Genomic DNA, 8,974 nt, shown 5'->3' with positions numbered 1-8,974 from the left:
GTAACTGGGACCTGACCTTGAATCCGTATACTGTCACTCCCTGGCTTCTTATATGCATTCAACAAGAGTAGCAAAAGATGGATCTCTGTGGGAAGATGTTGCAAATTTTGCCTTGAACACATTTAACTGTCAGACTTACTGAAGGTGGTGATTAGATGTGAGCTGTAATTTTTGCCTAATTTTTAAATTGATCTTGCTACATGCAGAGTTCTGCTCCAGCATGTTTTTACTTGCATTGAAGATCCTGGAGCAAAATATCCAACTTGCAAGCCATAGGCTTAAGTAGAAGTTTTTAGGAATCCTGGGCAGGAGCAGGAAGACCTGCAGAGCTGGCTACACAAACCATCAGGCCTACACCCCACACTCTACTGCTCTTGTGGTGTCGCCTGCTGCTCTGCTCAATAGACTACAGTCACACTCACACCACGCATAGAGACCTGACGGTAAGTTATGCAGTGCTCTAGTGGGACTCTGTTCCGTGTTTTAGACTTGAGTTGTGGGACTTTTGCAAAAGGGTCTGGCCACAACTGAATAAAAATGCAAGCATTATATAAAATTGCATTTATTTACCCAATGACATTGTTTATTGAAATATCCTTGATATTGGCCATACTAATATCACACTATGCAATCCACCTTCAGTCTCGGTGAGAAAGGTGGACTACAAACAAACAAACAAACAAACAAACAAACAAACAAACAAACAAACAAACAAACAAACAAACAAACAAACAAACAAACAAACAAACAAACAAACAAACAAACAAACACACACACACACACAAACAAACAAACAAACAAACAAACAAACAAACAAACAAACAAACAAACAAACACTCTGTCTGGTCCATGGCGAGCAACTGCTAACACTTGCCAAACTGGTTTGCGTTGGGTTTTCCCAAAAACGAGGCATGCAGAAAGATGCTGCTGCCAATTCAAGCTGATTGGCTGTCATTAGCCAAGAACCACTTAGATGTACACCTAAGGATAGGATTTTATTGAAACCCAGCTTTTACTGATGATTGATTTGTGAGTTGATCTAATTGATGATTTAAGTAATTACTGCTGAGTGGACCAGTTACACACTAAGGATGAGGGAGTAGTAGAACTGGACAGGTGTTGTGGACCAGCCCAGCCCAGCAGAGCACAGAGATGCAGAGGACTCTTCTGAGGAAGAGGCAGCTGGTGAACCTGACCCAGATCCACAACCAGTGGCGGAGGCACTGCAGGAGGAGGCAGTCTCTGAACGATCATAGACTCCCAGCCAGGTCCCAGAGCATCAGTCCCTCAGCTTCCCAGCCTGGGCTGGCAATAGGGAGCCAGGCACCAGCCAGCTCTCCCCACTCATCACCTGAGCCTCGAGAACGCCATCAGAGGAGGGCTAGGAGAGCCCTCCAAGCCAGAAGGTGCAGGGCCTGGCTAGCAGCACAGCATCGACCCAGCATGAACAGTGATGATGAATGTTTGCAGGAGCAGGACTAAGACAGCTGGCAGATGCATGATGCAGCACAGGTGGCTGGGCAGTGTGAGGCTTAAAAGCTGCAGAGAAGGGAGTGGCTGTGCGGAAGCAATGCGTTTGCTTACTACTGACCTTGCTGTTGTGTTTGGAACTGATTCCCTTGTCTCTGACCTCAGCCTGTTATTGTGGACTTGACTCTGGAATACCCCCTTTGGACTAGGAGCTGTGATTGTCGTCTAATCTGCGCCTGAACCTTGGGACCATGATTCCTCTTGCTCTCACTAGGGAGCTTCCCCTGCCTGCAGTCTGTGAGCCAGTAATCAGGACAACAGGGCTGGATGAGAATGCACATGTGCAAAAAGCCAGTTGCATTATACTGCATGGCTAGCAAGGAAGGTGAAAAAACCTGCTGAACATCCATGAACACATCAATGCATTTTCAAAACAATCATCAAACAACCAGGTCTCTATTTGCAACTGGTGCACAGGATGCAAGCCAAACTAGTGGGTGTTTGGTATCTCTAGGCAGGAGAAGGATTATAACTATCCATCATCACTCTGGCGGTTTTCACACTGCTTACCGGCCACGGAACATTGCGCCAAGCTCCTGAAATGACCGCATCTTCCTGGCGCAATTTCGTGCGAGAACTGCAGAAATAAAACAGTTCTTTGAAAAAGAATAGAGTCCAGTAGCACCTTTAAGCCTAACCAACTTTATTGTAGCATAAGTTTTCGAGAACCACAGCTCTCTTCATCAGATGCATGAGCTGTGGTTCTCAAAAGCTTATGCTACAATAAAGTTGGTTAGGCTTAAAGGTGCTACTGGATTCTTTACTATTTTGCTACTACAGACTAATACGGCTAACTCCTCTGGATCTATGACCTTGAAAAAGAATGAACTCTTGAAATTGTTCCACCAATACCTTGTGATCAATATCCCTGTTTAGAAGTTCTATGAATGCACAGAGGATTTGTACCAGCAGGCTCCACTCCTTACTTCTATACATTCTATGGTCGCAAGTACATATGAACGTAGGCTCCTGTTCACGTAGATGCCCATAAGCGTTGAAAAATAGTGGATTCTGGATCATTTTTACAGGAGCCTACATGTATTTGGTAGTTGTGTGTTTACATGCACATAAGCACGATATGTATGGGACATTCAGAGTCCTAGATCAGTGCATCGCAAACTACCTAATGTGGTGGACCAGCAATTTCCCCCCCCCCCCTAGTGTGCCAGGGACTGATATATGGCTATGAAGCAAACAAAGATGATCTATTTGGCTATAGGTACATGGTGATGAATTGTCTCTATGTAAGGGATACAATATGGTAGGACAGAAAATAATTATTAAAATTTATAATATTATTAGTACTTATGTTCTCAGGTCATTGGGTTTGGACGGGATCCCATCCCAAATAACAAACACATATAGATTTGTACAAGCTGGATTCTGCAACAAAACGTAGCAGATTGTGGAGACAGTTGTCTACACAGTTGTCCCATCCACCCTTCCCTGTTGTTTACCCCCCGATACCCTTTGCTGTTACTCTTGTTATCTCCCAAACACCCTTTATCCCCCTCACTGCCAATGGCCCTTACCTTAAACCCCATCCCTTACCCTTTCCCCCTTCCCCCTCAAGACCAGTACCCTTTATCTCCTCCGTTCTAAATGCCTTTACTCTTTCCTACCTTTCCCCCCTTCCCTCCAAACACACTTTGCGCTTCTCCCTCCAAAACAACTCTCTCGCGTTCCTTACCTTTCCCCAGAGCAGTCCAGTCATGGCTCACACTGCTGGGCTTCACCATGGCACTGGGTGGCACTGAAGGCTTGAGGACTGACACTGGTCCATGGACCACCACTTTGAGCAGCAGTGACCTCAATGATTGACTGAACGTGGCTGCTGAGAGATTTTACAGTGCAGTATAATTTCATCAGTAAATTTCTAAGTACAGATATCACTGACCAGAGTTCAAAGTCTCAGTTGCATGCCTGGTTAAAAAAAACAACCACCAGAGTCCCAGAAAGCTGACAGCATCTAGGTGTGACCAACTGTTGAACAACCTTGCCCAAGGGGTAAAAATGAGATGGTGTAAGGTGCAGTTATGGCATATAGGCTTTTAAAAAAAAGAACTAGGCCCAAGCAACTGCAGATTTGATGCTGTCTAGTATACGGCCCTGCCAAAGGGAAGCACGGAAAATTTCAGCCAGAGAGGCATTTAGCTCCTTCCAGCTGGCTTTCCCCAACTAGGATGGGCAAGAGTCCACCTCACAACTGGCCATTCACATCCTGCCAACATAGTCTCTGCACTGGCTGATGACTTAATGGTCTCTCCTCGCTACAACCAAGAGCAGCAAAATCTTTTAATAGCATCCCTATGGAGGCAGAGGATCAGCGCAGCTGAAACAAACATAGGATTGACACTTTCTCCTCCCCACTTACTGGCCTTATAAATTAGGAGGGGGTGCAATGTACCTGTGAATGCAGCTATGGTTTAGAGTTTTTCTGAACTGGATATGTTTGCCAATTTGTCATGAGAAGCAAAACAAATATATAAATAAAATTCCATGATGAATTTGCCATTTCCATTGAAAGAGAATAGGGATTAATAGATTTCTCTCGTTCCAATACTTTATTTCTCTCTGCACTGCTTTCCACTCTTCCTTAATTCTGGTTTAATTGGAAGAATTTCTAAAATTAATTCCAGAATGTCATCACATGCAGTGTACTGGATCTTTTGGTTCTTTCAGTTCATTCATACCCCCCCCCCCATATGCTCCAGCGGCACATTTTTGCATTCATAAAATACAGCAACTTACCCCCCAGATTGTAAGAATTTTTGTGTGAAATATCACTAATATATGCAGGTGTTCCTGCACCATACAAAAAGAATCTTGAGACAGCCTTAGAATCACATTGAGATTGCTTTTTTTTTTGCAATGTTTTATCAATATATATTTGCATATGGATAATACAGAAGGAGGAGGTGCAAAAGAAATGCAAACCTCTCTGTTAAAGGATTTAAAAAATGAACAATTTCTAATTCACAAACTCATCTTTGGAAACAAAAGTAACTCAGAGCACAATCCAGGAAAAAATTTGAATGAGAATTTCAAAAGTATTTCAGCCAACTTTACTCTGTCTCACCCTTGCCTATGCTTCTACTGATTACAGAAAATGTGGAAGACAACAACATAATTATAACACTTAAATGAAAAACCAGCACATAATATTTCTTTACAACAGCAAAACTTAAGTACTGATTCTGAAGAGGAATTCTCAGAGCTTCTGGATATTTGAATTTAGGAATGAACCTGATTGTACCTGACTTTGATTTCAGATTGAAACAGAACCTGAAACTCAGTTTGAAAGTTTATATTGTATCTAAAGTTGAGAAGATTTTTTAGAAAAGAATTTATTAATTAAGAACAAATTAATTAATAAATTATTGACTATGCCGTGTCTCTGGCCACCACCCTCTACGCACGGAAGCAGGGCTTGATATATGACATTAAATGGCTAGTAGGGTGATATGAAAGAAGACAGGCGTTCAGGTACCCTGGCTGCAAGTCCTTTAAGTCTTTAAAGCTAAGATATGGCACTTTCAGTTTTGTCTGGAAGCAAATAGGCAGCCAGCCGGTGAACATCTTTCAATACAGAAGTGAGGTGTTTAAAAATTACGTTGAAGATGAGGGGAACCGAAATGTAATGGAATATTCAGTTAGCCCAAGCAGAATGAAGCATGAACATATTAAATCAATATCTTGGAGGATTTCTACCAGGTCTGCTCATTGATCCATAATGTTTAAATAAGTGTGTGTGTATGTGTTTGTGTACATATACATACATACACACATAAAAACACACACGCACATATAAGGGTTGCCAGCCACTCTTACCTGAAAAGCAGCGGATGGGAGGGTTGGTGAGAGGCCAGATCCATGCTCCTCATGTGTGCTCTAGAGGCCCCAATGACATCACTTCCAGTTGAATACCGGAAGCTATGGAGTCTCCACGGGGCCAAACATAGCATGCCTTAGGATTGTTATAGAAATTTATTTCTTTGTATCTATGTATCTATTGTCCAGATCTTCTGAGGTTTGCTGGAGCCAATCAGAAGCAGTGTTAGGGTTGCCTGGTCCAGGTTGGGAAATTCCTGGAGATTTTGGGGGCAGAGCCTGGGACGGTGGGGTTTCGGAAGGGGAGAGGCCTCAGTGGGGTATAATGCCAGAGAGGTTACCCTTCAAAGCAGCCATTTTCTCCAGGGGAACTGATCTCTGTGGCCTAGAGATCAGTTGTAATTCCGGGAGATCTTCAGCTACTACCTGGAAGCTGGCAACTCTCTGCTGAAGTCCTGGGTCAATCATATCAAGAACTACCAGTCCCAGAGTTCTGTTTGCATAGGCAGGGAGGTGGGACACATGGTGGGAAGAGCAAATAAGCACCATAAGACAGTGGAAGCAAGTGCTCCTGCTTCTTCTGGTAGGATTTGCAGACCCAAAATATATGTAAAGTGCCTAATTCACCCACAGTAACAAACACACATACTCACTTCTGCCATATCTGGTGGTAGCTATAAATACAAATCAAACAGCCAGAAAAGTAAGGAGGTAAAAGAAAGGGAACAAAAAGAAGCTAAAGAAAGCTAATTTATCCCTCATTTTTTCAAATCAAACAAGGCCTTTCTGCGCATTCAGGCAATAATATAGTAAATGGGGAAGCAGATGAAAATAATTTCAATACAGATACTCTGTGGCAAGTAGTTTTAAGTGAATTGTGAATAGTTGTATGGATTTTTTGCACACTGCCAAATATTTTGAAAATATTGAATGAAATGCAGGATAACTTATGAACACCAACTAAAGTCCTGCTTAATCAGACCAAAGGCCTGTTAGTCTGCTATCCTTTCCCCCACAGTGGCCAACCAGATGCTACTAGGAAGCTCATCAGCACCCTGCTGCCAAAGCTCCTAGGCAAGTTGTATTAGTGGCATTCAGACCTGGAAGTTCCATTCAGCTGTTAAGGCTAATAATAGGCCTGTCCTCTATGAATCTGTCTAATCCCCTTTTAAGACCATCTAAGCTACTGGCCATCACTGTATCTTGCAGCAGTGAGTTCCATAATTAATTATGCATTATGGTAATGAGTGCTTTATTGGATGACAATGCTGTGTATTTTTTCATTTCTTGTCACCTAAAAAGCTCAAAAACAAACAAGCAAACCTTTAAGCCTTTGTTTAGCCTGATTAAAATGTGTTCCTACCTGTCAATCAAGCAGAGGCACTGATTAAATGCTGCCCTGCTTTATATACATTAGAAGTTTGTCTAGGCTTTTTTACTTTTCAAGTAGGCAAGACAAAGGCCTGTCAAACCCACTGTAACAAACTGTAAAGATCAATAGCCTGCTGGAAAGGACCACAGGCCTGAACACTGCAGAGTGCCTCGCCATGTATTGTACAGCTCAGTCAGTTTCTGGCTGTTAAAATTGTTCTCAGAGCTTTTGCTTTGTAGCATTAACACCAGCATAAACATGTTTGCTACTTTAACCCAATGAACGTCACCAGCCAGTGTTCATGCTCTGAGGTTAATACCTACAAAGGAATTTGAGAATAAGGGAGCAGATGTTATGTGAGTGAGAAAGACAAAGGGAGTCATTTTTTAATTTAGGTTTTGCTAAGTTTTCCCATCACAAATTTCAATATCAAGTAATAATCCAGGATCACCATCTCTGTTTTTTCTGCCTCTTTCTATGTTCCAACTTCCTATATAAGCTATAGTGTTTTCTGACTAGTATATTTTACCATTCCTCAATACAATGAAAATAAAATAAATTACTGGCATATTTATTGGCCAAAACCAAACAAGAACATTTTCAGTCATGACTGAATTTGAAACAAATGGAAGCAAAATATTAACAGTTTATTATTTATTTTATTGATCTATAGTATTTGTTGTCCACCTTTGTCTCTGAGTCTCAAGGTGGATTGCACAGTGTAAGTCAATCTGATCAACAACTGAGACATTAAAAAATACAATAGGGTATTTGTTAGCAGTCATATCCCTCCTCCTACTGAGTGGCAGTTTATGGATATGAAATCATAAACACCCTTCCTCACATAGCGTAAGTGCAAGGCATTGGCAGGCCTGAAATAAAACAGCAAGAGCTTGGAAGAATATTTTAAAAGGAGAATCAGAGTGGCTGGCTGACTAAACACCCCCTACTTGCCTGGGAGAGATGCATAACTTAGGACAATGAGGCTCCCAGGAAACTCCTGGCTAATCTCATCCATGCTCTGCCTCACTTCCCTCACCCATTCACCTTGATTAAGTGCCACGCAAGCTATTCAGCAAACCTGGTAGCTTTCCCCATCCAATAATAATATTTGATTTCTATACCGCCCTTCAGGGCAACTTAATACCCACTCAGAGCAGTTTACAAATTATGTTATTATTATCCCCACAACAAACATCCTGTGAGGCGGGTGGGGCTGAGAAAGCTCCTAGAAGCTGTGACTGACCCAAAGTCACCCAGCTGGCTTCAAGTGGAGGAGTGGGGAATCAATCCCAATTCTCCAGATTAGGGTCCCAGCACTCTTAACCACTACACCAAACTGGGTCTCCAGTACACAAAGGGTCATCAAGCATCATTTATACCTTAGGAAGCCTCTCCCAAACTCATTATCTATCTCTGGAAATCCCATCAAGTTATTGTTTTTGGAGCAAAGACATCAGCTTTCCCAGCAGTTGGCTTTATAACTGGACTTCCTGGGCATCAGTGAGTGTGTGTATGTCTTAGGATCCAAACATACATCCCCCAGTCAGTTTGGGCCTCTTCTCCATGAAACACTGGTCATTTTGCTGTTGCCTCCACAGACCTCTATCCTTGAGACTGGTAACTATCGTCTTCCCCGAAACAGCTTTCTCTCCTTTTCCTCCCTGATTTCATCTTAGTCAGCCTCGTATGTGTGCTCTGTGTGGTCTGTATGTTTGCCCTTTTATTTCTCTTTAATAAAAAAATCTTTCTAGTTGAACATCTGCCCGGTTTATTTTGAGAATTCTCTTAAGGGAACAATCCCTGTAAACATAGGTGGAGAATCCCAGTTACCCCCTCTTGATTGTCTCCTTTAAGCTAACTCCCCCAAGTAATTCGGAGATTGCCTATTTGGGTAATATATACACTGCAGAAATCTGAAAATAAGCATAAATTCAAATGCAGGAATACAAAGATGGACCTTGCTAAAACAAAACATATGTAGTTTGACATGACATATTAAATGATGTAGAAATAACCTAGTAGGAGTATATGAATATCAACAGACAATACTTGGTAGTATAGTCTGCAGTTCTTGTCCCTTTACCAAAGCATCTCTCTGAACCATTTCCTTATAGTACCACCCTATTGCCTGAGTAAAAATGCTCTCCAGAATAATACATTTTTTGCATAGTTTTTAGGGAGCCAGGGGAGTGAGAGCTTTCCTGACCTCTTCAGATAGGCTACTCCATAAGGTGGGGG

Source organism: Eublepharis macularius, chromosome 7, assembly GCF_028583425.1.
Source record: "Eublepharis macularius isolate TG4126 chromosome 7, MPM_Emac_v1.0, whole genome shotgun sequence".
Taxonomy (NCBI): Eukaryota; Metazoa; Chordata; class Lepidosauria; order Squamata; family Eublepharidae; genus Eublepharis; species Eublepharis macularius.
The sequence above is the reverse complement of the archived record's forward strand: the minus strand, read 5'-3'. Positions refer to the sequence as shown.